Source organism: Panthera tigris, chromosome C2, assembly GCF_018350195.1.
Source record: "Panthera tigris isolate Pti1 chromosome C2, P.tigris_Pti1_mat1.1, whole genome shotgun sequence".
NCBI classification, from domain to species: domain Eukaryota; kingdom Metazoa; phylum Chordata; class Mammalia; order Carnivora; family Felidae; genus Panthera; species Panthera tigris.
The window spans coordinates 107,204,579-107,232,561 of record NC_056668.1 but is presented as its reverse complement, the minus strand read 5'-3'; the positions used below and the strand labels follow the sequence as shown (position 1 = coordinate 107,232,561).

The window sequence follows — 27,983 nt, the reverse complement described above, 5'->3', positions numbered from 1 at the left end:
CCGATGTGGGGCTGGATCTCACAAACATGAGATCATGACCTAAGCCAAAACCAAGAGCTTAACTGAACAACCCAAGCTCCCCTCGAGGTGTTATTCTTAAGACTCTAGATAGTATGAGGTAAAAAGCTCTCTGTTTTACATATATCCTTGAGGTCTGGAGAGGTCAACATTTTCCTGTCATACACTGGAAACACAAAATCAAGTTTTCTTCCCAAGTGGGTCTTCTTTCAACATTGACAAATTCACCCTCCTCTAAAATCAACAGCTATTCCACAGGGATCTGTAAGAAAAAAACAAAAAAAACAAAAGTGGTTGAGCTGAAGGCCAGGGTAGCCTGCCTTCTTCTGCCTCAAAGCTTCTAAACCGCCCCTGAGTGTGGATGATTATATTCTTCCATGTTACAGTTTCCTTGCTCCTGCCCCTGTGCTCTCGGTTCTGTTCTTCCCTGCTTCTTACACCGTCTGGGAGGTCTCCCTCTTGAATGGCTCCATCCCTCCAATATCCATCTTGCTCCTGCTCCCTACATTCCTCCTGCTCCAAACCACCATCTCTCACTGCTACCACATAAGAATCTCCTCACTGTCTGCTTGTGCCCTTGTACCTTTCGTGGCCCCACCCTTTAAGCCATAGCCAGACCTCTAGAGTGATCCTGTTCAGAGTGAAGTAACACCATGTAACTGTCTTGTTTCAACCCTCCAAAGAGCACGCCCCCACAGGCTAACATCCAAAATCCTTAGCTTGGCCTATGTGGTTCTTCATGACCTCGCCCCTGGCTCCCCCTTTCCCTTGTTCTGTAGCTACTCTGGCCTCCTTTTTGTTCTAATACCTACCAAGCATGTGCCAGACTGTCTTGGCCCTTACTTTCCCCTCTGCCTAGAATGTTGTTCTTCAGATATTATTATGGCCCACTCCCTCACTTTAGGGTTATGTTAATGCCACCTCCTCAAAGAGGCCTATTTGGACCACCTTGTCACTATCTGTCCACTTACCCTGCTTTGTTTCTCTTGGTAACATTGACCACGATCAGTCTTTGTGTAATGTCTGTCTTCTCCAGCAGGATGTAAGTTCGATCAGCATAGGGTCTCTGTTTGGCCCACCTCCGTTTGTTCAGGGCCTGGATAAAAGCTAGGTTCTCAATAAATACTTGTTGAATGAATGAATGTGGAGATCCTCTTTCTAGAAAATACTACTTTGGCTCTGCTTCTGTTTCTTGGTCCTCATTTGCTGTGGTCTTTGAAGGTTGTGACAACACTATGGCCTTGCCCCTTGCCCCTTAACCAGCATGGAGCTAAATGTTTCTCTTCCTCCATATCAGACCATTTGTGATACTTTCATGGACATCCTAAATTTAAATTTGCCCTAAGATTTACTCTTTACTCTCTTTCTCTCCCTCCCTCTTCCTTTTCTCTATCTTCATCTCTCATCTTTGTGCAAGATGATACCCTAGTATTACTTTCAGCCTACACCTCTCTAAACGTCAGTCCTTCCAGTGCCTACTGGGCATCCTGATGGCACCTCATATTTCATATACTCAAAAATGTCTTCTTCCTCCTCACCACTATCTTCTTTGGCTCCCAAGTTAGGAGTCTTAGAATCATTTTTTTTATTCCTCCTTAAGACTCCCTTTCCTAGTAGCTACCAGTATCACTGGATCTTCCTTCTAAATGGCTTTTACATCTCTCCAGCTATTTCCATTCCCACAACCACCACCTTGGCATTACCTTTGCCTGCCTGGCCAGAACCAGCTCTGATGGTTCCCTTCCTGCTTGTAGGCCCTTATTTAAGGGCCTTGTGTCTCTGCTTCAAAAAGTCCCTCTAGGCTCTGGGCCAGTTAGCTTCACCTCACTGATGACCATGCATTTTCAGTCCAGGTTTGGCTTTCTACTTGTCCTTGCACTGCCCAAGGCTCCCGATCCTGTTCTTAACTGCATGTCTGGAGGCCATGTAGGCCAGACCCACTCATTTCACAGCCTAGGCCCAGCTTCCATTTCCTGAGACAATGAAATTTAAGGTTACCCCTTCACCAGCCCCCTGCCTCCATTCTCCCCTCCTCATCCTTAGTTTCAAATAAAAGTCAGAATCATTTTTGAAAGAGTTGCTTTAAGCCTTGGCTACCCTACTAAAAAATTAATGGCTCTCTATTTCCTATAGAATGAAGACCAAATTCCTTAGCCTGAAAGTCAAGCTTGATTGTGGTCTACCTTTTTAGCCACAGAATTCCTAAAATAGACCTAAGATGCAAATGCGTAGAGGGGCTGGGAAGGCAATGAAAGTGAATAATATATGGGTCCTGTATAACATGATAAGGAGTGGTAGAGACTGTGGCAAAGTGGAGAGCACATGTCCTGTTTAAAAAAATTGTTTTAATGTCCGTTTATTGTTGAGAGCGAGAGAGACAGAGTGCGAGCAGGGGAGGGGCAGAGAGACAGGGAGTCACAGAATCCAAAGCAGGATCTGCGCTCTGAGCTATCAGCACAGAGCCTGACACGGGGCTCAAACTCACCAGTGCAAGATCATGACCTGAGCCAAAGTCAGACGCTTAATCAACTGAGCCGCCCAGGGCCCCAGAGCATGTGTCCTGTTTAGAGAATAGAGTCAGATTCTGCCATGAAGGAATTTGAGCATATTTTGATTATTTAACAGAAGCTTGGAATCTGGGGTTTTAGGCAAAATTTCTGGAGTTTCTAAATGTTGGCCCAAAATATATATAAATATAAATATGGCATAGTAAAAATCGTATCTGCAGGCTGGATTCAGTCACAGAGCCACCAGTTTGGAATTCAGCCTCTGTATCACCTAAACCAGCCCAAAGCTCTTGACCTATACTTATTAAACAGTAATAATAGCAATAAGCAAGTGTTAGAACAGTGTTAAAGATCTAGTTCCAAACCAGGACCTTGTCTTTGGTATAATCAGAAGGATAATTAGAATGGTGGTAATATTTTCATGATAAGTCAATGGCATTTGCTGCCCTGTTAGTGTACAACCTAAAACCATCCTGGAGCACCAGCAGCAACGGCCGAATTTATGAAAGCACAGACAGAGCATTTCCCAGACTGGTGTAAGATACATAAGAAATGCTTGTTGTAGTAAATGGGTATAAGACACCATTCTTCAAAGAGTCTGTGTTCTAAACATTTGTTTGTCAGGATTTTGTTTTCAACACAGTCCCAGAAACAATGATATAAGTGGGACCACAGAAGTGATACTGCCAATGGATTATTTTACATTTGCAGTGAAAAGAGTAGCAAAGAAGGCTGGTGCAGATGTATGGTGTGGTGGTCCAACCCCACAAACTTCCTCTGTCCTAGTGGCCCTGGTCAGAAATAAACCTCTGATAGGCAGGCCTTCAAGGAGGAGCATGGACACAAGGGTTGGGTAGGGTGGTTGATAAGAGTGCCAGCCTCTGATCTGAGACTTCCCAAGTCCCTCTAACCTGGACTTGTCAGCACTGCCCCAGGAATGGCCCTTCTTTGAGGCTGGGGGCTTTGGGGTTTGCCTAGAAGTAAAGAAGGTAAGAGCACAAATGTGGGGAACATCCGTCTAGCTGTACTAGAACTGAAAGGGGCCACAGGACAAGGCAGTTTTCCTTCCTGTCAGGGGCACTAGTGCTGTGAGGTTGAGAGTGGGAAGGGAGCCACACTTGGAAACGTCTCCAACTTATTCAGGTCAAGGGTCCCTCTCACCTCCCCACTCCTCCCAGTCCTGCCTCTCCCTAGGAGCAGGCTGGAGGCATTTCCTTTACCTAGTATTTCACTCTTTCTCCAGAAGTTCAGCAAGTGGAGCTGACAGCACCCCAGGGGACTCCTACCATTTCCTCCGTCTCCAGGGAGATGCCTCCTGAATGAAAGGATCTAAAAAGAGATACACACACATTTATATATACGCCTTCCTGTTCTCTCAAGCACCAGAATATTTTCTGCTCTGGGCTCCCACACTCCACAGCCTCATTATCTTCTCTGAGATTTTTCTCTCCTTCCTCATACCACTGCCTCTGCTGCCACCCCCACCACACACACACACACACACACACACACACACACACACACACACACACAGTTTCTGCTGTTATCTTTGAAGGCTAGGAGAGCTACTAAGAAGAGAGAAGTGTTTCTAGAGCTTCATCTACCTCACAATTTGTTCTCAGCCTCACTGTGTGAATATTGAGGCTATTCCCAGAAGTGCTGGAAGGAATATTTTTCTTTCCCCTCCCCTGTTCACTACCTTCTCCTAATCGATCAGTGAGCCCACAACTCATTTCAAGGTTTCTATTTCAACCTAACTTTCTTCAGTCAAGACAGCACAAAAACTTCCAGCTCCTTTTCCTCCTCCTCCCTCTCCTACCCTTTGCTCTACTCTCCCATCCCCCTAGTTTGGGAGACTCTCTGGCTTTTCTATTTTTTGCCATTGACGAAATTTAAAGCTAACAGTAAGACACCACAGGATGTTCAAAAAGTCAGATGCAGGGGCACCTGGGTGGCTCAGTCGGTTGAGCATCCGACTTCGGCTCAGGTCATGATCTCACGGTCTGTGAGTTCGAGCCCCGCATCGGGCTCTGTGCTGCCAGCTCAGAGCCTGGAGCCTGCTTTCGATTCTGTGTCTCCCTCTCTCTCTGCCCCTCCCCTGCTCATGCTCTGTCTCTCTCTCTGTCAAAAATAAATAAACATTTAAAAAAATTTAAAAAAAGTCAGATACATTTGTTTGTAAACAGTATTTTAGTTACTTTTCAAATAATATGCTAAATGTTTTTCTTCAACCTCCAAACCCCTCCTCAGGTGAAGCATCTCTAAATGTAATGCAGTGGGTCCAACTGTTAATCTGAAAAGTGCAATAAAAACAGAGTATCCAAAAATCTGGAAACCGAGATAAAATTGTGTATTTATTGTACTTGTTTAGATTAACAGTTAAGCCCTCTGTTGTAAATGGAGAGATTCCTCACCTGAAATGTAGCTGTAGCTGAAAACAGAAATGTAAGTTTCTCCTGTGCTTTCTGACATGACAAACACCTCGCATATTTCCCTGTGATTTAAAAAACTTAACAAGCGGACCATATGATTAGTACACATTCCCCTTACAGTCTTTGGAGCTAAATGGATTAACATAAGAGCTATTTATCTACATGTAAATCCTCCCATGAGGATGACCAATTCAGATTCAGAGTAAGCTTATAATATATTTATCAGGATATACCAAAAATAAAGATGATTGTGAATTTTGCATTTTAATGAAATTCTGAAGCCTCCAACGAGAAGCTGAGTAGAAAAGGGTCATAGTGTCCTATTTCTCCTTTTCTCTAAAAATAGAATTCCTTTTACATAAATATTCTATCTGTATTATACAATAAATCTAAATAAGTGAGGGAGAATTTGTGATCAAAATGTTGTCACCTCAGCAGAGCTAACTGTGCATTGACCCTGTTCCCTTCTAGCTCTGGTGAATAATTGCAATGAGTGCATTTTCCCATTTTCAATTAAAACTATCTCAGAAGCATGTTCTATGTTGCTGTGTAGTCCTTGTAATTTGAATTTTAATACCTACACCATATTTTTAATTATTCCCCTGCTATTGGGCACTTATTTTGTAATCTTTTCCATAACAATTAACACTGTGGCTAATCCTTGTTTATTTAGCTTTTTCCCTTAGGGATTATTTCTTCAGAGGTAGGATTAAGTAAAGGTCAAAAGCCTAGATGTGAGGGGTTTTTTATTTCACCCAGGAACCAACAGGCTCTGAGCGCCCCACCCATGGTCTCCCACCTTTCCCATCAGAGACAGACAACTCTCCATCAGAGGTTTATCAAGTGGCTGCAGTCCCCCCCGCCCCACCAGAATGCCGGACAAGCTCAGAGTTCTTTCAGAAATATATAGGCTTAAGCATTCTGACCTTTCACCCCATGAGCTTGCTATATGTTGCCACCACGTGATTCTCGACAAAAAGTAATACCAGTACTATCAGATTATAACAATTTCACTGAAAGAATGAAAAGTGACCAAGTAATGACATTTAGAAAGTTGTATGCCCCTTTAAACAATGTAAAATGGTTCTCATTGTTTTAATTTGTATTTATCTTTTACATTAGTGAGATTGAACTAGTTTTCATGTACTTGTTTACTAGTTATATCCTCTTGAATGAAACATCTATTTCTTTCCCCAGCTCATTTACTTGCAAGAATCTAATATTTTTTGTATGAGCATTTTATAAAACACAGATTTTAAGCCTTTTAAATATATGCTAATATTTTCCAGTTTATTTTTTCTTTTTGATAGAATTCTAATATTGTGTTAATAAGCTATACTCACCTCTAATTTCATAGCATTGTTTCAGAAAGCTTTGAATATAGATTTTGGTTCAAAGGGCAATTTGGTTTTTATAAATCACTGGCATACAGGTTTCCAGAGGAAATAATAATAAATTGTCAAGTGTTGGATTTTTATGACATGCCAGGATTAAATGATGGAAATATCTGTGGTCACTGCTAAATGTAGTAAACTCTTTTTTCTTGGACCATATAAACAGAATAATCAATACAGACTGGGACTTGAGGGAACCTCAATATAGGTAACAGGGTTGGGGCCTTTGGAATGTAGAGAGACAGGAGCTGGGCTTTCTTGGGATGACATGAGATAAGGTCATGTGATATGGGATGGACAGATGAGGTGTGGACTGGGAAGAACCGAGTTAAGAGGAATTTCTCTCCTTTCCATATCCAACCTCTTGCTGATCGCCAGATCAGATTTCCATAGGAAGTAGTCATTTACAAATATTTTTAGGGTCTCCCTTCATTTCCTTTCTCCTTGCTATATTCCTTCCCAAACTCGATCACTCCTTCCTTTTCCTTTTCTTATGGCAGGATAGCACAATTACAATGGGGTCAGCAAAGCTGGATCCAGGCCCTGCCATTTGATTATTACTTGGCTTTTGCCACATTACTCTCTGATCCTCAGTTTCCTCTTCAGTAAAATGGAAACAATAATAGTACTTATTTCTGGAAAGTTGTTAATGAAGATTAAAAGAGAAAGTGTTTGAATGCTTAACACAGTGTGGTAGACTATTTTATTCACAAATAAAATAGTGAAATGAAGTAAATGAAGTATGAATAGAGGTGACATATGACACTTTGAGGCAGAAAATTTAAGAGCCAGTACACAGTTTGCCATGTTTTCTCTCTGCCATAATGACCAGCAGTCCTCCAGACAGAAACTGTTCTATCCCTCTAAAGTCTCAAACAGGACACAGAATAGTCACAGTCAACATGCAGTGGGCATGTAACATGAGCAAGAAAAAAATCTTTGTGACAAGTTTCAAACCACTGGCCTTTGGAGGTTGCTTGTTATCACAGCCTAACCTAGCCTATATCGATTGATAAATATAGTATATGGCATATTGTAAGAGCTTATATAATGACTGGTGAGCTGTTAGCCAATGTCCAGTGCTCAGACAAGCCTAAAGGACATTTGGGTTCTGACCAGCCAGAATGGAGTGTCCTTGATCACACATAATAACAGCTTCAAAATACACAAAGTAAGAACTAATAGAACTTCAAGGAAAAATAGGGAAATCCACAATTACAGTCAGATATTTCAATACTTCTATCTCAATCGGTTGAACAAACAGAAAATCAATAAGGGCATAGAATAACAACCAACTTGAACAACAACCAACTTGATCCACTTGGAATTTACAGACTATTCCATCCAACAATGGCAAAATACACATTCTTTTCAAGTGCACACGGAACAATTATCAAGATAAACTATATTCTAGGCCATTTAACAAGACTTAATTAAAATCATTCAGTATATTCTCTGACTACAAAGGAATTAGAAATCAGTAAAAGAAATATATCTGGAAAATCCCTAAATATTTGGAAATTACACACTTCTAAGCCTATATATCAACAAACACAGGAGGATTAGAAAACATCTTGAACAGTATGAAAATGAAACCAGAACACAGAGAAATTTGTGGGTGCAGCAAAAGCAGTGCTTGGAAGGAGATCTATACCTTAAAATTTTATATTACAAAAGAAGAAAGGTCTAAAATCAAGAATCAAAGCTTTCAACTTAAGCTGTAAGAAGAGAATTTAAACCAAAGTAAGCAGAAGGAAAATAAATAATATTAAGAGAAATAATAAAATAGAACACAAACAAAAGGGAAAATCAATGAAACCAAAATCTGGTTCTTTGAAAAGATCAATGAAATCAATAGACAAGAAGACACAGATATTAGAAATCAAAGAAGGAACATCACTACAGATTCTATAAATAGTAAAAGCATAATAAAGTAATATGAACAACTTTATCAATATATTTGACAACTTAAATGAACAAATTCCTTAAGACACAATCAATGTTGATTCAAGAAGAAATAGAAAACCTGTTTAACTTCATATCTGTTAAAGAAGTTGAATTCCTAATATCTATTTTAAAAATTGAAGTCTTGGGGCACCTGGGTGGCTCAGTTGGTTGAGCATCTGACTTCGGCTCAGGTCATGGTCTTACAGTTTGTGGGTTTGAGCCCTGCGTCAGTCTCTGTGCTGAGGGCTCAGAGCCTGGAGCCTGCTTTTTATTCTGTGTTTCCCTCTCTTTCTTGCCCCTCCCCTTCTCATGCTCTCTCTCTCTCAAAAACAAACATTAAAAAAAAAAAACTTAAATAAACAAGTAAATAAAAATAAAACTTTAAGTCCTAATCTGAGCCCAAGTCTAGACACAGATAGATCTACTAGTGAATTTCCTCAAACATTTCAGGAAAAATATAAACAATATAAACCCCTTCAAAAAATAGAAGGCAGGAAGGAATATGTCTTAACTGATTTTACAAAGCCAGCATTACTAATATCAAAACTTGTTAAAGATATAAGAAAAACACTGACCAGTATCACTCATGAATGCACATGCAAACATCCTTAGCAAAATATTAGCAAATTGAATCCAGCAGTGTTAAAAATTATACTATATCATGATCTAGTAAGGTTTATCCTTGGAAAAGGAGGTTGATTTGAAGTTCAAAAACTGATAAATGTAATTCACCATATTAACAGAATAAAGGGCAATACAATATGATCATCTCAATAGGTAGAGAAAGCATTTGATAAATGTTTCACTTATAATAAAATCTGTTAGCAAATCAGGAGCAGGGAAGTTACTAAAGCTGAGTAAGGACATCTACAAAAGTCTACAGTTGACTGCATGAGAAAACATGGGAGAAAAACTTTAAACCTGGGATAGGCAAAAATTTCTTAATAAGAGAAAATCATAAAAAATGAAAAAACTGAACTTCACTGAAATAAAAAAAACTCTGCTCGGAGACAATATTAAAGAAATAGATAAGCCCCAAACTGGAAGAAAATATTTGCAAAATGCACATTTCACAAAAGACAGGCATCCAAAATATGTAAAGAACTCCTAAAACTCAATAGTATGTAGGTAAAAGAATCCAATGAAATAAGGAGCAAATGATTTGAACAGATACTTGACAAATGAAGATCCATAAATGGACAGTAAACACATGAAAAGATGCTCCATATGATTAGCCTCCAGGGAAGTGCAAAGTAAAACCACAGTGGGTCACCACTATACACCCATTAGGCTAAAATTAGAAAGACTGAAATACCAACAGTTGGCAAGGGCATGGAGCAATTAGAGCTGCCATACATTGCTAGTGGGAACATAAAATGCTATAAATGCTTTGAAAAATAATTGGGTGGTTTCTTAAAAAGTTAAACATTCACTTACCATACAACCCATGAATCCCATTCACAGTTATTTACCCAAGACAAATGAAAACATGTATCAGTATACATCTGTACATGAATGTTTGCAGCAGCTTTATTCATAGTATTCAAAGCTGCAAACCCAAGTATCTAGCAACAGATGAACTGATAAGTTATATCCACACAAAAGAATATTACTCAGCTATTAAAAGGAACTAACACATGCAACACTATCAGTCGTCTCAAACAGTATCAGAGCAAAAGAAAGTAGACATAAAAGAGTGCATATATACGATTCTATCTTTATGAAATTCTTTTTTTTTTTTTAACGTTTATTTATTACTGAGAGACAGAGAGACACAGAGCGTGAGCAGTGGAGGGGCAGAGAGAGAGAGAGAGACACAGAATCTGAAGCAGGCTCCAGGCTCTGCAGAGCCCGACGTGGAGCTCCAACTCACAAACCATGAGATCATGACCTGAGCCGAAGTTGGTCACTTAACCAATTAAGCCACCCAGGTGCCCCTATGAAATTCTAATAAGGCAAAATCTATAGTTACAGAAAGCACATTAGTGGTTGACTAAGGAGTTGGGGGTGAGGGAGTCTGGACTGAAAACAAGTACAAGGGAACATCTTATCGTGATGAAAATTTGTGGTTTCTTGACTGTGGGTGTAAGCATGGTTGTATTTGCTTGTTAAAATTCATTAAACCATTACTTAGGTGCATTTTATGGGAATTATACACCAATAAAATTTATCTTGTAAAAAGTTACAGGTAGGGGTGCCTGGGTGGCTCAGTTGTTTGAACATCCAGCTCTTGCTTTCGGCTGTTATTATCCTGGGGTCATGGGACTGAGCCCCGTGTTGGGCTCTGTGATGAGCTTGGAGGCTGCTTACAATTCTCTCTCTCCCTCTGCCCCTCTCCCCTGCTTGCTCTCTCACTCTTTTTCTTTTTCTTTTTTTTTTTTTTTTAACGTTTATTTATTTTTGAGACAGAGAGAGAGCATGAACGGGGGAGGGTCAGAGAGAGGCAGACACAGAATCTGAAACAGGCTCCAGGCTCTGAGCTGTCAGCACAGAGCCCGACGCGGGGCTCAAACTCACGGACCGCAAGATCATGACCTGAGCCGAAGGTCATGTATATATACATGTATATATATATATATATACACACACATATATATATATACATGTATATATACATATATATACACACACACACATATATATATATATATGTGTGTATATATATGTATATATATGTATTTAGTGGATGAACTGTTTCATGAATAAACACTTATTGAACATGCTGCATAAAATATACAGTGATACTGTTTGGAGTGATAGAAAGGTTTTGATGATGGTTGCACAACATTGTGAAGGCAGTAAATGCCACTGACTTATATGGTTAAAACATATCATTTTAATGATAATAGGAGATAAAATTTATACATACTCCTAATGAAAAAGAACCTACAGCTTTGGATTTCAGCTCTGCAGAGGCTATATATAATCTCAGAAGAGTCACTACAGTTCTTTTGTCTGTGGCTAAAATGTAGAGGAAGATGTTCATTTTTAGTGTCCTTTACAGTCTTAAGATGGGGATGTTTGTGGAACATCTTGACAGAAAAAGTAAAAATCTGTATTCCTTGTGTGGTGCATTAATAATCAAAAAAGCTTGATCTATCAAGCATTTGTCTAGTCAGATAAAATTTCCACCAACTGAACTATAGCTTACTTCCCACACTAAAGCTATAAAAATATAGGAGATTCAGCACCTGTTAGTAAAATTATGAATTGAAACATCTTGAGTTCCGGTGTTAAATTGTTCAGTATAACTATATGATTAGCATTCCTCTTCTTCTTTAGAACTTATGTAACATGATTTGCTTGCTTATCTTGAATAGTTCCCTAAAAATACCAATTTTGTTGATATGGTCAGTTTTTAAGAAATGTTCTCAAAGTGACAAGTTGACAAGTATCATTAGTTTATTTCAGATACTTACAGCACTTGAATAAGTGTTCATTTTATGGATATAAAACATTTACATGTTTCTCCTTCCCTTAGTGGAAATTGCTTAAGAACTAATAGTGTCTAAAAATGATTAAAATAACCTAACAAGTACAGAGGAAAAAGAGGTTTAGTGGTTAAATTAGTTTTGATGAATACATACTATTACTTTCTATCCTAAGAACAGAATAAAAAGATACCCAATAGTTTACTCTAGAGGAAAGTTTTACTCCTTTACTCCCTTTCCATTTCCTTCTCTACTGCTGCATGGCAACCATTGGAGAAAGGCATGTGAGATTCCACGGTGGCATCTGCCCTGATGTAGAGCAGTGTTCTGGCGTCTATTGTATTTTGGCTCCAGTAGACTACCTAAACTTCCATTACCTTATTATCAAAATACCACGATGATGAGTTTCTCTCCCCCAAAGAATCCAATTCACTTTACAGTTAATAATCAGCAAAGAGCCACAGGGAGATTTTTCTGAAGAAAAGATAAATGAACCATGTGTATTATTTTCTTTACATAGGCTAAAGCTTTGAATAGAATACCAGGTGGGAGTTTGCAAGATATTTTAAATATTTCAAAAACCCCAGTAAAAATTTTAATAATACTAAAACAAAGCTACCTGGCCCTACTTTGGCTTCCAATTTTCATAGCATGCTGGTTAAATGCTCTAAATAGGGGTTATATATGTCTAACTAGAAGTGGAAAAGTAAATTATTACATGATGAATGTAGTTTGTTTACTAGACAGATGTTTTTAAAAATATGAGGTCCTTATAGGAAGAGTATAATGAATCAAATCCTTATGATGAAAATGATGGGAATCAGGAGTCTATACTAACCATTTGGTAAGTAGTCCTCTTTCTTTACTGCTGCTGTGTAAGTGGGTATTTATTATTTGTGATTTATACCCTAACTTTTTCTGAAAGCATTTAAATTGTCCCATGCTGGCTAAATAGTCTTTCAATATTTTGGTTACTTTCTTAACTGCCCAATGAGGGGATGGTAGAATCCCTAAGGAAAAGGAGAACCAACTTGGATGTCTCTCTGAACTTCATTCTGTTTTTCTTTTTTTCTTTTTTTAATGTTTGTTTATTTTTGAGAGAGGGAGAGAGAGAGAGACAGAGTGCAAGCAGAAGAGGGCAGAGAGAGAGGGAGACAAAGAATCTAAAGCAGGTTCCAGGCTCTGAGCTGTCAGCACAAAGCCTGACGTGGGGCTTGAACTCACAAACCGTGATATCATGACCTGAGCTGAACTTGGATGCTTAACCGACTGAGTCACCGAGGCATCCCTGAACTTCATTCTGTTTTTCTAACAGGCATTTTATGGCACAGAGTAAGTGGTTTCACCTTGTCCCACTCACTAACCAATGGGCTGTTGGAGGAATTTTCAGGTCAGATCCATTTGTTGCCCTATTTCAGGAAATACTTACTGAAAGCCTACTCTATGTCAATCCCTGTACCTAATATCGAGTGTAATTAGGTGAAGGGAATACACATTAAAGAAGTAGGCAGAGTGTTCAGGAAAGGGAACAGTTTATGCAAAGTCCTCAGGCAGGAAAGAGCTAGGCTGGTCTGGGGAACAGAAAGAACAGCAGATTTAAGTTCTGTGGGTGCAGGAGAGCACAGAATGAGATGAGCTTGGAGAGGCTAGCAAAAGCCAAAGCATGCATGGCCTTGTAGGCTATATTTGGAAGCTCTTAAGAGTTTACTCTCTGACTGTTCTGGATGAAGAGACTGGCGTTGAGGTAAAGGTGGTAAGAAGTGTATCAGAGAAATCAGTTTGGGGACCAGGTGTTGGCTTAGACCAAAGTAGTCTAAGGGAGATAAAGAGAAGTACATTTGACATTTATTGTGAAGGTATGAATCATTAGGTTTATGGATGGATCAGCTGTAGGAGATGAGGGAAACAAAGAAGTTTCTGGCTTGGGCAATTGCATGAAATAGAATATCATTTATTGAATTGGGAAGACTGGGGAAGAACAGGTTGAGCTGGGAGGAGTTGAAAGGGAATTAAGAGTTTGGTTGGGGCTATAGTATGTCTGGAATGCCGAGAGTCATTGAGAGAGATGTCAAATTAGTAATTACTATTTACAAGTCTGGAGCCTATTTGATATATGGTTGATCAACATAGACTGATGGTATTTAAAGATATGTTAGAGGAACTCCATATTTTAGAGATTGAAGAGGAAAATGTAAGGAGACAGAGAGGAACAGGGAAAGGAAGTGGAAAAGAAACCACAATGTGTAATATACCAGAGGTCATGAAAGGAGAATGGTCAGGTGAGAAGTATGCAGCTTGATACTACTGAGCTGGGAGCATGAGGAGAGTAAAGTGACTATTAGACTGGATGCCACAAGGGTCATGGAGGTCTTAAGCAGGCAGTTTCAGGAATGTGAAGGATACTGAAGACAGACTGGAGAGCAGGTGAGATGGAACAGTTGCATTTGAGAAAGTACAAGCACATAACTCTTTGGCAGTTTCAGAGAGCATATAAAAAGGGAATTTGGGGTGCCTAGGTGGCTCAGTTGGTTGAACGTCCAACTTTGGCTCATGTCGTGATCTCAAGGTTCGTGAGCATGAGCCCCGCATCAGGCTCGTTGCTATCAGTGCAGAGCCCACTCCGGATCTTCTGTCCCCCCACCCTTTCTGCCCCTCCCCTGCTTGTGCTCTCTCTCTCAAAAATAAATAAACACTTAAAAGGAAATTCAAGAGGAGACAGATATGGGGGAGGCAAACGGGGCTGAGATGCACTAAGGTTTTAGGTATGGTGAGTTTCACGTAGCTGCAGAGCATCCAAGTGAAAATGTCTAGTAGAAGGCAGGATTATGACTGGAGAGAGTTTGAAACCATGTATGTGCAAAGCTGGGCAAGAATCTCTGGCCCAGATGCCTTTTTAATGAACCCTGCTCATGTTTAAGGTCTGATGTAAAAGATTTAGCACATAATCCCTCTTTTGAACGTTCATCTTGGACTACTCAGCTCACCTAGTAACTATTCTATCCTCTCTCTAGAATCTGCAAGCCACCTTAGTCCTTTACTTGGCCCTTTGGGGTTTTTCTGTAAACTAAATTTCTAGAGGGAGCATTTCTAGGCTGCAAGGTATATCTTGAACCAACCTCTTGGTTGAACCACCCTCTTAGGGACTGTGGCAGGCTTTAGATAGCTTAATGAGATATGCTGTGAATGGAACTTTGTCTTTCCTGGAGTCAGTTAGTGTGAGCTCTTGGGCCATGGAATGGCCCAAGATTTTCTTTCAATATTGGGAAAAAGAGAAGAACTATGAGAATCAGAGGATGGGAGGGCTTTTGGAAATGGAAGCCATTACATACAACTGCCAAGAAGTTTTTCAGCCCTTTAATGAAGACTGTTTAAGATTCCTCATGGGAATGCTTTCATGTGAGAGCAGCGCATGAGTATATTTTATAGGCTTCTTTTCCTTTTTTTCAAAATAACTTTCACATACACCTACTCTAATAAGTTACCGTCTTGTATGAACTGATTCATTTGTCAATAATAATTGTAGAAGCCAGTGTGGGGGCTCAAAACTCCAACAAGAACACAAAGTATATTGTATTTCAGCTTAAGTAGGTGGAGAAGCAGTGAACTTTTTCTTGTTCTAGTGACATCCATTGACTTATATATGGTTTCTCTGTGTCCTGAAACTGTAAGTTCAGTAGAAAGGGGCAGGGACACATCATGGGCAGAATGTAAGAGATGATTTATAGCACATCAAAAAAGGAATATCTCATTGCGTTAGTTTCCTACGGCTGCCACGATAGTGTCATAAATGGGTGGCTTAAAACAACAGAAATGTATGGTCTCCCAGTTCTGGAGGTCAGGACCCCAAAATCAAGGTGTCACCATGGCCTTGCTTCTTTTGAAACTTGTAAGAGGATCCTTCTTTTCCTCTTTCTAGCTCCTGGTAGTTGGCCAGAAACCTTTGATATTCTGTAGTTTACAGCTGTGTAACACCAATATCTGCTTTCATCATCACATGGCATTCTGTGTCTTCACATGGCCATCTTTTTTTTTTTTTTTTTTTAAGGACACCACTTATGTTGGATTAGGGGCGTACCCTACTCTAGTATTACTTTATCTTAACTACATCTATTTCTAAATTTTTGTGGTGCTATTTCCAAATAAGTTTACATCCTAAGGTACTAGAGATTAGGACTGCAACATATCTTTTTTTTTTGAGGAGACACAAGTCAACACCTAACACTCACAAATTTTCACAAGAGAGCTGAAGGGAAGGAAAGAGGGAGGGAGGAAAATGGTAACTATGGATAATGAGTTAGGAGGCTATTGTCTCCATTACTGTTTCCAGACCACCACTTTCTTACCCATAAAAGGGCAACAAAAAATTGCATCCTAGGGGCCCCTGCTATTTGGCTAAACTACCCTCTCTTCCTTTCTTCTGGTAGATACTGTTATATACTAACCAGTTACTTCTCTCCACTGAATATTGGGTGGTGGTTCTCAAACTTTGTTGTCTATTCCACATCACCTGGGAACTTAGTAAAAATAGATAGAAACCCTGGCCGTATCTTACTTCAACAAGACTGTCTCTTTCAATGGCCCTCAAGGTGATTCTAATGCACTCCTAAGTTTAAGAACCACTTGCACAAAGCTTGTAGTCTTTCTACCCCAACATTTGGCATTCATAAAGATGACTCATCCATCACCAGACCTCTCATTTCTTGGCCTCTTCACCCTCAATGACCTTCTATTCCACTCCTTCACAGCCTGCCCCACCCACAGCCACACTCTGGACCTTGCCAGCATTATCTCACTAATCTGGGGTAATCAGTATTACAGTGAATGAGCTGCAACTCTAGAGGGCAGAATTATAAGGTGAGTTCCTTTTTGCTCCCAATTGCCCTTTCAACTCCCTCTCTAAGCTAGTTTTTGTTTTGTTTTCCTTGTTACTAGAGCAGACCACTAACTTTTCTGGCTTTCAGGTTATAAAAATTCTTCTTGGAACTCTCAGTCACAAGAAAAGTCTCAGTGCAATCATTAAAATGTTCAATAGAATTTGAACCATCTTCAAAGCTAAAGCTCCTCTCCTCCCTCATCTTGTTCCTGCTGCTCGATGAAAAGCCTGTGGAGGGAGAGAGCTTCTCTTTCCTCTCCATCCTATTCCAGTTCAACTGCCTCTGTATCCTCCCGGATTGGATCAAGAGGAGAGAGGAGAGGTTGTGGTTTCACTTGATTGGCACAGACACAATCCATCATTGCAGCCTTTGGGATGGCAGAATCCCATTGTTGACTCTTTCCTTTGGCTATTTTTTGTGAGTTTTGAAGAGATATTTCCCACTTGGATCACTCCAGTAAGCTGCCATGATGGAGGCAATGTCTCTCACCTCCCACTGACCTACAATTTCTTCCTCAGCCCCTGGCCATCTTGTGGCCACTCCCTCAAGCTAGTCATGCAACCTGAGATAGCTCCAGACTGGCTCCTCCCATAGCCCTGCATCTGACCCAGGAGAAATACTCACTTTCCCCTTGCCCAGCTGCTGGTGGATGTGTGTAGCCTGCTCCCAACACAGCTTTACATACTGCCCTCCCCTCAATCCCATCCTGCCACCACACATACCTAATTTGGTAAGAGCTTCTCTTACCAGCCCTTACACTCTTCAAACTCAAGGAGGCACATTTGAAGCTCTTCAATGGTTTCCTTAAAATCTCTCTCTCACCTGGTATAAGAGGAGCACCACTCCCTTCACCTAGGATAGAAGGGAAGAAAAAGAAAAAACCAGGGTACTCCAACAGTTCTCCAAAGAAAACTTGTCTCTCAACTTTTCAACTCCAGTGCTTACACAGACTCCAGGTGGTTGATGGATTAACCTAATTTAGAAAATGGCTAGTTTGCTTGTTAAACAATTCTCATTAGGACCATTACTTGACCTCAAGGGGAGCCTTCTCTGATTCATGGTCTCCTTTACTTTCTCTCATCACTAGCCTTCTCCTGCTTCTCTTACTCCCAGGTTAGATTTCATGGTCCGTACTTTCAGTATTCCTCTTGCCAATACCCTAAGTTCCTTTGTCTCTTTATTGTTTCATAACATCAATCTGGAAAAACTTCAAGCTTGGATGAACTCAATGGCCCATATCTTCCATGCCTGCACCCAGGCAACTGTGCACCACAACTGAGAAACACAAAAGGGCAAGCTGATATGACTATAATTTTCAGGTGACTAGCTCTTGGTCCTCAACACTGCTAACAATTCTGTTATACTTCTTTGGTCAACTGCTCTCTTGCTCTCTAGAAGGGCCATTTCAAGTGTTCTCCTACTCTTTTTAACCTCTAATCCCCTTAGTGTTCACTCTCCAAAAATAACTCCCCTTTTATTTCCTGGAGAAATCAGAAGTCATTGCCTTATAATACCTTCTCCCTAGCAAATTTATTACCCAACCTATACCTTTAGCCATCCTATTCTCTTCCCCTCCTGTTAAAATAGAGATATTCTTTAGTCCAAGACCAACTCCTCTGTTGCTTTGGACCCCATCTCCTCCCACCTTTTTTGGAACTATATCCATTAATTGTCCCTTCTTGCAACTTCAACCTCCCTCTTCTGGATTCTTATTAATGTCTAAACACACTAGTCTCCCCTATCTTAACAAGCCTGTAACAGCTTACACTATAGTTACTATATACCACTATTGTTCTAAGTATTTCACATATGCAGATTATTCAATCATTATATTGTCCCATATAATAGGTAATATTTTTATCTCCATTATTTTTAAGAGGAAACAGATTCAGACAGATTATATAACTTGCCCAAGATCACAGAGCTGATGGATAAAGTGGGTTTCAAACCCAGGCAATTTGATTCCACAGCCTTTTCTATTCTCTGGATATCCTGTTGGTCTGTTTTTATTGTCTATTGTTTCTCTAGGTTTTCTATTGCATTGTCTTGTCTCCTCATGACCTACTTCCTTCCTTCCTCCAACTTTTATTATGGTAAGTTTAAAACTTACAGAAAAGCTACAAGAATAGAACAATGGGCACCTCTATATCCTTTATTGAGATCCACACACATATCTAGGTATACAAACACACATACAGGCAGTTACACATGGCATGATTCATATTTCTGTTACCATAGTATACTAACTATATTTGCATAAAGGACAACTTCACTGCCAGAGCTTCAATCTTCAAATCACTCTATAATTATCAGATTCCCATTACAATCAGTCGTAGTACCCAATCAAGACACTTCTTTCAAAATTTGTCAATGATTGGTCCCTCCCTGCACATCTGTTATTCAGTTCAAACACAGACAGCAAAGCATGCAATTGTGTTGCTTCCTTTTCTCCCCATGATAAACTCACATGACCCTTTACAAAAATGATATTTGAAAGAGGAAATTGGCCAAAAAGATGAAAGTGCAGGAAAGAAGTTAAAAGTGATAACACTGAAAGTGAAATCTGAATCAAGCACAAATGGAGGTACAAAAGAGACAACTGGGAATATTGACACTGTCACCATTAGTAACACTCTAGATATACAGCCAGAGGAACTCAGTAGATGCAAAGTTACTGAGATTAAGGAGGAAAGTGGTTACGATGAAAAGGTTGAAAATGTCTTGGAGGAAGTGACATTGGCAAAAACTTCACATCAAAAGAACTTCTGAAGATATTTCACAGCATTATAAGTGCAAATGATAAACTGGTGCAAGCTGATCCAAACTCTGAAGTATGACCATTTGCAAAGGCACAGAGAAGATGCTTGATCCAAATAGCTATATGATCAGAAGAACTGTTCAAATTATACTTGTTTTTCACAAAGAAATGCAATACTTCAATCCTCAATGTTTCTATTGTTTTAAATGCTAGTGTGCCAATTAAAAATTAGTTTTACTATTTTCTTACTTTCTTACATTTATAACTGGCCATCATAATGTTTTGACAAAAATGTTTAAAGTTCATGGAACACTGGTAATTTTTTCCACTGATAATTAAAATTACTTAGCATAATTTCACTTCACATGGTCACTTGAGTGCTACACTACTATGCAAAGTGAGTACTGCATATATGTATATTTTTTTCCTGAACCATTTGAAAGGACTCTACAGATATCATGGTGCTTCACCCTCTGAATAGTTCAACGTGTATCTTTATCTTAAGAACAGAGATACTTTTCTACATAATCACAGTACCTCTCATCACTCTCAAAAAATTAAATATTGATACCATAATATATTTATCTAATATTCAGCACATATTCAGATTTCCCTAATTGAATGATATCCTTTATAGCATTTTCTGAATATCCAGTATACACATAAAGATCAAGCATAACCTTTGGTTTCCTTTAATCTAGAATAGTTGTGCTGCTTTTTTTTTTCTTTTCCTCTTATGACATTATTTTTAAGGAGTTCTTTAAAATGTTCCATTATTTGGATTTGTATGATTGTTTTCTCTTGCTTAGAGTAAATATTGATGTTCTAGAACTGGTTTCTTCCACCTGCCCTACTCCTACTCCCCAGACAGGTTCTAGGTAGCTATGGCAAGGTATGGTTAAATTTCTGTAATGTTCTTCTCTCCCTTTTACTCTTTAACCTCTCTCCTTAACCAACCAACATGTAACCAACCAATCTTCTTCTCTGCAAAAAAAAAAAAAAAAAAACATGAAATAACTCCACAACTAAATCCCTCAACTCTCCCATACTTTCTTAACAATAACAGAAAATCATCATCCATTTTCTTCACTTGATTGTTTCAAAGAAAACCTCTCTTTTTATGCCTTGGGTGCTCAAATGCCCTCATGTTCTCTATCCCAGTCAAAATCTACTCTCAAGATGGAAAGTCCTTAAACTAAAATTGAAATGACTACCAGCAGTTTAAAAAGATACATCTCCCAGGGGATGATTTGCCTTTTAGCAAAGTACTATGAAGATGTATGCCCAGTGCCCATAAAGTTCCCAAGGCATAACAGACTCTGACATTTTGTTGAAGTAAATTGACCTATATATAGCTCAGTGGGCAAAATTAAAGATTTCCAAATCAAATTGTCCTAATGAAAGCACTACTTTCAGAGTTATAACTGTTTCTATTGACAATTGACAACAGTTTATACAGGAGAGTGCTAGAGTCTTGGATGACCAGGTAGGCATTTGAAAAAAATCTTTGAAATCTTGGCAAATAAAATAATTCTTGTAATATAATTACATTGGATGGCTTATCTTACCAACTAGCTTATAAACTTGAATTTAAAGAAGACATTACTATACTATCTTAGGTCTTATTCTCCACAGCTCCTAAAACAAGTCTAATTTTCTGCAATTAGACTTCAGTATACGCTTGCCAAATTAAAAAACATATTTATGTATATATACTTTATAACAATAATACATTGATGATGGTTTGTCCTCCTCTGTTCACCATATCAGAAGGCATATAATGTCAGTTAATGGTCGTTTTAAGTGTGATCATTTCGTTAAGGTGGTGTGTATCAGACTTCTCTACTGTCAAAATACCTCTTTCCTTTTGTTATTAATAATACATAAGAAGATACTGGAGACTATGTGGATATCCTATTTTCCAATTGTTTACCCAGTGGTGTTAACATCCATTAATAAGCATTTCCTTATCACTTACTATTCTGGTGGTTACAAAATTATTTTTTAATGCTATCAATCCATCTACATTATTAACTGGCATTCCTCTGTAAAGAAGAGTTTTCCCTCCTCTCTTTGCCCTTTGTTTGAGTATTTTTATCAACTCATGGATTCTTCTGTGTCCTTTGACATATCCCATCATTTTGTGAATGCTTATCTGATTATTTTTAAGTGAATGTCAGATATTGCATTTAGATAACTGTAAAAATAGTTTGAGGTCTAAAATAATATCTTTGGCCAAGGAGGGTTTATATTTGCTTCTGGCAAAAGATTAAGGTCACTAGCAATCCTAGATCACCTTAATCCAATTGAGGGACCTGAGAGGATTTGAAGCTAGAAGGGATAGTCTATTTCTAGTTTACCATTACTGCCAATGTAGTCCTTTGGTTCCCAACTTATTGCGTGTTGTCACGCCCCTTGACCTTCCTCAGACTTCAACTTTTATACCCCTTCCCCTGTTAATCTGTCAAAAGTTTGGTTCAGCTTCTCCGCCACCTCTTTGGGAAAAGTGGCTCTAAATATTCTCACCTCTCTGGGTTTCTTTCTCTCAGATCTTGTTACGTTCATTCTTCATGTTAGCTCCTAGAATGATTTTTAAAATATTTTGTCCAACTTACGTGGATTTCCTCAGTAAGAATATTAGCCTGAATTACCAAATCTATTACTGGAAGTGAAAGTTCACTTTACCCCAGAGTTGACTTTTAAACTTTTTTCTTAAAATGTTTATTTATTTTTGAGACTGAGTGAGAAAGAGAGAGAGAGAGAGCAAGAATGAGCGGGGGGGGGGGGGGGGGCAGAAAGAGAGAATCACAGAGACAGACACAGAATCTGAAGCAGGCTCCAGGCTCTGAGCTGTCAGCACAGAGCTTGATGAGGGCCTTGAACTCACAGATTGCAAGATCATGACCTGAGCTGAAGTCAAATGCTTAACTGGCTGAGCCACCCAGGTGCACCCCCAGAGTTGACTTTTAAAAATAAAAATATGGTCATGTCATTTTCCTAATTAAAACATTTCAATGACTGCCTATTTTTGTCTTCTTTTTATAAATACTTTATTTAAAAAATTTTTTTAATCTTTATTTTTTTTTTTTGAGAGAGAGACAGAGCGTAAGTGGGGGATGGGCAGAGAAGAGGCAGACAAAGAATCCAAAGCAGGCTCCAGGCTCTAAGCTGTCAGCACAGAGTCCAACATGGGGCTCAAACTCATGAACTGTGAGATCATGACCTGAGCCAAAGTTGGATGCTTAACTGACTAAGCCATCCAGATGCCCCTGAAGATTTTAAGTAATCTCTATACCCAGTGTGGGTCTTGAACTCACAACCCCGAGATCAAGAGTTGTATGCTGTACCAACTGAGCCAGTCAGGCACCCCTATTTTTCTTTAGAATCCTTAATTAGGCCTGAAAGTCTACATCTCTAGATTATCTCCAACCACTCTCCTTCTCACTTTCTACTTTCCAGACCCAGGAGCTCTCTTCTGCATGCCACACCTTCACAATTCTGGCTTTGGATTTGCTGTTCCCATCCCCTGATCATTGTTAACTGCCCCTGCCCATCTCCCTCTGATCTAGTTAATGCTGAATCATCAGAACTCAGCCAAATGTGGGGCGCCTGGGTGGCTCAGTTGGTTAAGCGCCCAACTTTGGCTCAGGTCATGATCTTGCATTTCATGAGTTCCAGCCCGGCATCAAGCTCTGTGCTGACAGCTCAGACAGAGCCTGGAGCCTGCTTCGGATTCTGTGTCTCCCCCTCTCTCTGCCCCTCCTCTGCTTGTGCTCTCTCTCTCTCTCAAAAAATGAATAAATGTTAAAAAAAAAAAAAAATTAAGAAAGAACTCAGCCAAATCTTTCTTCACCAGAGATGCCCTTCCTGGCTCCCCTAGCCTAAGTTGGTCTCTGTCATGGCATCCTGTTCTTCTTCAAAGCATTTACTGAAGTTTGTAATTATATGTTGATCTGAGTAACTATTTGAGTAAAATTTGTCTTCTTCCATATGCTAAATGAAGGCAGGGATTTTGTCTGTTTTGCTAACCATTGCATGCCCAGTAACTACTTACAGCAGGTATTCCATAAATGAATAAAAATGATCATCAATCAACAAATCCTTTTCTGGGCCATTTATCTATGCAAATAGCCCAACAATAGGACTGCACCCAGAGTTTTGGTGATGCAGCTAAACTTTCCTGGTTTTTAACTTTGAAGCCTGATTAAAAAAAAAAAAAGTCAGTTTTCTTTTTTCTTATGGTCTTATTGATTTCACATCAAAAGAGCTTTATTTTTAACCAAAGAAACATTGTGTTTTGGTGACTTGGCAAAACTTTAAAACCAAGAGGTTACTTTGGCTTCAGTGTAAACATGCTTATTACTGAGAACAAGTCATTCAGATTCTTGACTTCTAATTTAGCTAACTCCTCAGAAAGTGAAAAATAAGAGTTTCAGGCAGGAGATGAAATCAAAATAATATAGGAAATAATATTGGAAATATTTTCTTTTGCTTAATATAGATTTTCCTGATACAGCAAATTTCCATCTGTTTTACATTTGAAAAAGAAAGACAATTGCTTCTTTAGAATCTGTAGGCAAGTAGTCAATAAATAATGGGAACTCTAATTGATAATATAAGATTTTGCTTCAGAATGAGATTTATGCTTACATTACTAGAAACTTGTATGAGCCTTCACTGACTTTTTAATTTTCATATTTTAATATGCTTGATTTGGAGTTGGCTATTTTTTCCCTCTAAACCCATAGAACATATAAGTAAATGTCAACTGTTTCACTTCTTTAGCCTCAAAGTAATTTCTTATTCAGTCAGCTTCCCTGTGTGGGATCTTCACTGACAAAGTGGGGTAATAGGAACTATAAGTTAGCTTAGGTTTATAGGAATTAGAATTTACCTTTGTTGGAGAAACGAGTGGACACATCACCACTGGACAACACCTCACTTCCAGGCTTTGTGAAAATCAATCTCCTTCCTCTGCAAATGCAAAATACAGCCCAGTACTTACTTAAAAAGATACATTTTTAAGCCCTCCTAATTAACCTTGTCAAATGAAGGAATCAGTGTGTTTGCTCTGTAGGTTTAGAAATGCGGATATTCTTAGACATGGTAGCAAGCAATGCTAGCTTCTCCCCTAAGCGCTAGTCTTCATTATCCAACTGCCTCGTAACCATCTCTACTTCGATATCTATTGTATCTCAATCTTTGTTTTAATGTTTGTTTGTTTATTTATTCACTTAAAGAGAGAGGAGGGGAGGGGTAGAGAGAGAGGGAGAGAGAGAATCCCAAGCAGGTTCTGCTCTGTCAGCATGGAGCCCAATGGAGGGCTCAACCTCACAAACTGTGAGATCATGACCTGAGCTGAAACCAAGAGTCGGACGCTTAACCAACTGAGTCACCCAAGCACCCCTATTATGTCTCAATATTAACATGTCCAAAACTACACTGTTTCCCCTTGCTCTCAAAAGTCTGCTTCCCACAGTCTGCACCATCTCAATGATTGACAACTACATTCTTCTAACTGCTCAAGCTACAGAGTGAGGGGTCATTCCTGTGTCTTCAGTTTCCCCCATAACCCATACCTAATTAATAGCAAACCCTCTCAGCTCTACCCTCAACACATATCCAGAATCTAATCACATCTTATCACTATCATGGTTACCACACTTGTTGAACCACAATAATCTCTTCTCTAGACTATTAACTGATCTTCCTGCTTTCACTCCTGCCATCTTACAAGGTTCTTCTACAGACAGCAACCAGAGTTATCCTTTTAAAATGTAAATTATGTAGTAAATTATATAGCTTTCTGTGTCAATGTAGAATCCAAAGTCCTTACCATAGGCCTAAAAGGTATGAAATCTGGCCACTCCTTTGACTTCTTCAACAGAACTCTATTTTGTTCATTCCAATCAAACTGGCTTCTGTAATTTTCCTCTGGCATGCCAAGCTTACCTCTACCTCAGAGCCTCTGCATGTGCTGTTCTGTTTACCTGGAATGCTCTTACTCTAATATTTTCATGGCCAGCTCCTGTATCTCCCTCAGGCTTCTGCTTAAATGTTTTCATTTATGAAATGCCTTCCCTGCACAGCACATCATTTTTAAAAAGCACCTCATTCCCTTATAGCTTTTTAATACCTTAGCCAGAATGACTATGTATCTCAGTTTATCCAGGGCAGTCCTGGTTTCATCTGCATTATCTTGGCATAATTATAAATAATTATTCTCAAAGTGTTTTTATTTGATAAATTATGTGGTTGTATACCCTTACCATGTCTTATTTTTAGAGCTTTCATCATCACCTGATACTACTTGTCTATTTCTTCCCATTAGAATGTTGATGAGAGTTGACCATTTTATTCTCTGCTCTGTCCCTAGCACTTAAAAGTGCCTAGAACACATGCTCAAGTGTTCGACAATGAATAAACAAACGAATGAATGAGTAGGGGTCATAACTATCTGATTATGTCAAGTGTTTTCCTGGGAATTAGGAAAAAAATAAATAAATATAGTTCCTGTTCACAAGCACAAGCCCCACCTGAGAGATTCTGATTTGACTGGTCTTGTGTAGAGACTAGTGATGTTTATTTTTAAAGTGGCTCAAGTAATTCTCATGTATAGGCCAAACTGAAAACCTATGGTCCAGGAGACATCTGCCTAGTGGAGGAGTCCAAACAAAAGGCAGGTAGGCATGAAAACCATCTTTCCTCAATGAATGGCTAGTGTGCCAGTGTGCCAAATCACCATTTTTGAAGTTTAGACATCAACGCGAAAACTGATACTGTGTACACGATACTGCCCAATGTGGCTAGCCAGGGCTCCTGATGAATTAAATTCCTAAATTCCATTTTTGTCACTAAACAAAATCTTGCGTATTGGCTTTGTAGAGTCTGAAGAGCAGAAAAGGAAACTATCATGGCCTCACAATAGTATGAGTGGGGACAGGAAAGTTGTCCCACAGAGAACTGATTCTGGGACTTGATGTAAATGAGCACTTGGGCACGATTTATTTGCAGGGAACAGCTTTGTAACCAAGCCTGTGCTTATACCCTAATTATAGCCTTTTTCTTCCCCCTAAAGTTTATTTATTTTCTGAGCACGCACGTGGGGGAGGAGCAGAGAGTGCACATGGGGGAGGAGCAGAGAGAGAGAGAGAGAGAGAGAGAGAGAGAATCCCAAGCAGGCTTTGCACTGTCAGCATGGAGCCTGACATAGGGCTCAATCTCATGAACTGTGAGATCATGACCTAAGCAGAAATCAAGAGTTGGACACTTAACCAACTGAGCCTCCCAGATGCCCCACCCTAATTATATCCTTAAGATAAACTCCTACAAGTAGAAATGCTGTTAACTCAGATGGATCTCTGAACATGATTTTCAAGATCATCTTTAATTGGGAATTCATTTTCAAAAAGTAATTGCGTTTTTTTAGTTGTACTCCAAGTAGACAAGTGAGTTTCTTAACATGCTAAAGAATAATAATTCTAGGTACTTTAAGAAATCTCCTGTTGGCAATTCTCTCCTCTGACATTATGCAGTTAGGCTTAACTCCTCCTCATATATTCTCAGCGCTTTGCCTGTATATCTCTATTTTAGCACTTACCACACCGTAGTGTATTTGTTTGTTTTCCTATTTGGCCATACCTTCCCCCTCCCCCCAAGTCTCTGTCCCCTCCCGATCTCCCACTATCTCAAGTGTTTTAAAAGATTATGAACTCCTAAAGCAACAGTACCTAGGGAACATCTTCAAAGCGCAGAATCCCTTGCCTCTGAGATTTGGGTTCAGGAGGTCTGGAATAGGGCAGGAGAATCTGCAGCAGACTTCTGCAGGTCATCTGTGTGGTCAGTTCACAGACTTATAAGAAACTGACAGAGAATAGGGACTATCTTAGTCATCATTGCATAACTAGTACCTGGCACACACACACCCAATAAATTGTACTGAATCAACGGAACGAATGATCTGGAAAACATCTGGGGACTCCTCCAAGGAGATCATTGTATATAGACCCCAAACCAGTTAGATCAAATAGCACTTTGATTATGTGCTGAGGAATTACACAACAGGTCCAAAACTTGAAGGGGATTGAAGAGCACACTTGATCGTCATGCATCCTGTGAGAAGAACAGTCGAGCAGATGATTAGGCAGTTGACAAATGCAAATCTTAGATAAACAGAATAGTTTGTGATCTGGCATAAACATTATAGAACTCAGGCTATTCCTATTTTATGCTTAATTTTCTCTAGGCCTTGTATCTTCACCTTTCCCAGACAGAGGTACCTTACTGCCTCAGCAGAGGTAGAGAAAAGTGAGTCTCAAGAAAGAGATTACAAAGGAGAAATATTTTTAAAATTTGGAAATAGTCCTTAAGGTTAATATTTTATCACTTTATGAAAATATGAATCTTAAGTTCACATTTATCAAAGCATGTTCATGTCTGGCTCTAAACCAACCTACCTCTGAGCTTTGAATTAATTCACCCTTATTTCATGCTGATTAAATTCCCTACACCTTTAGTTTCTCTGACATATCCTCTAGCAGCATTTTCCAATCTTTCTGCATCAACACCATATTTAAAACCCACCTGAGGGGCGCCTGGGTGGCTCAGTCGGTTGAGTGTCCG

The 27,983-nt window shown here is 39.3% G+C and overlaps 1 long non-coding RNA gene across 2 annotated transcripts; it reads right to left on the bottom strand.

Annotated features, from left to right (window-relative positions):
- On the bottom strand, positions 1 to 27,983 carry LOC122241965. Of its 2 annotated transcripts, none has more exons than XR_006222069.1 (7): positions 27,945 to 27,983; positions 27,092 to 27,473; positions 24,256 to 24,335; positions 3,746 to 3,854; positions 2,504 to 2,578; positions 990 to 1,114; positions 1 to 280 (listed from the first exon to the last, which is right to left on the bottom strand). It is a non-coding gene; the product is annotated as an uncharacterized LOC122241965 (long non-coding RNA). The 2 variants fall into 2 exon arrangements; XR_006222070.1 differs by having other exon boundaries at positions 27,092 to 27,224.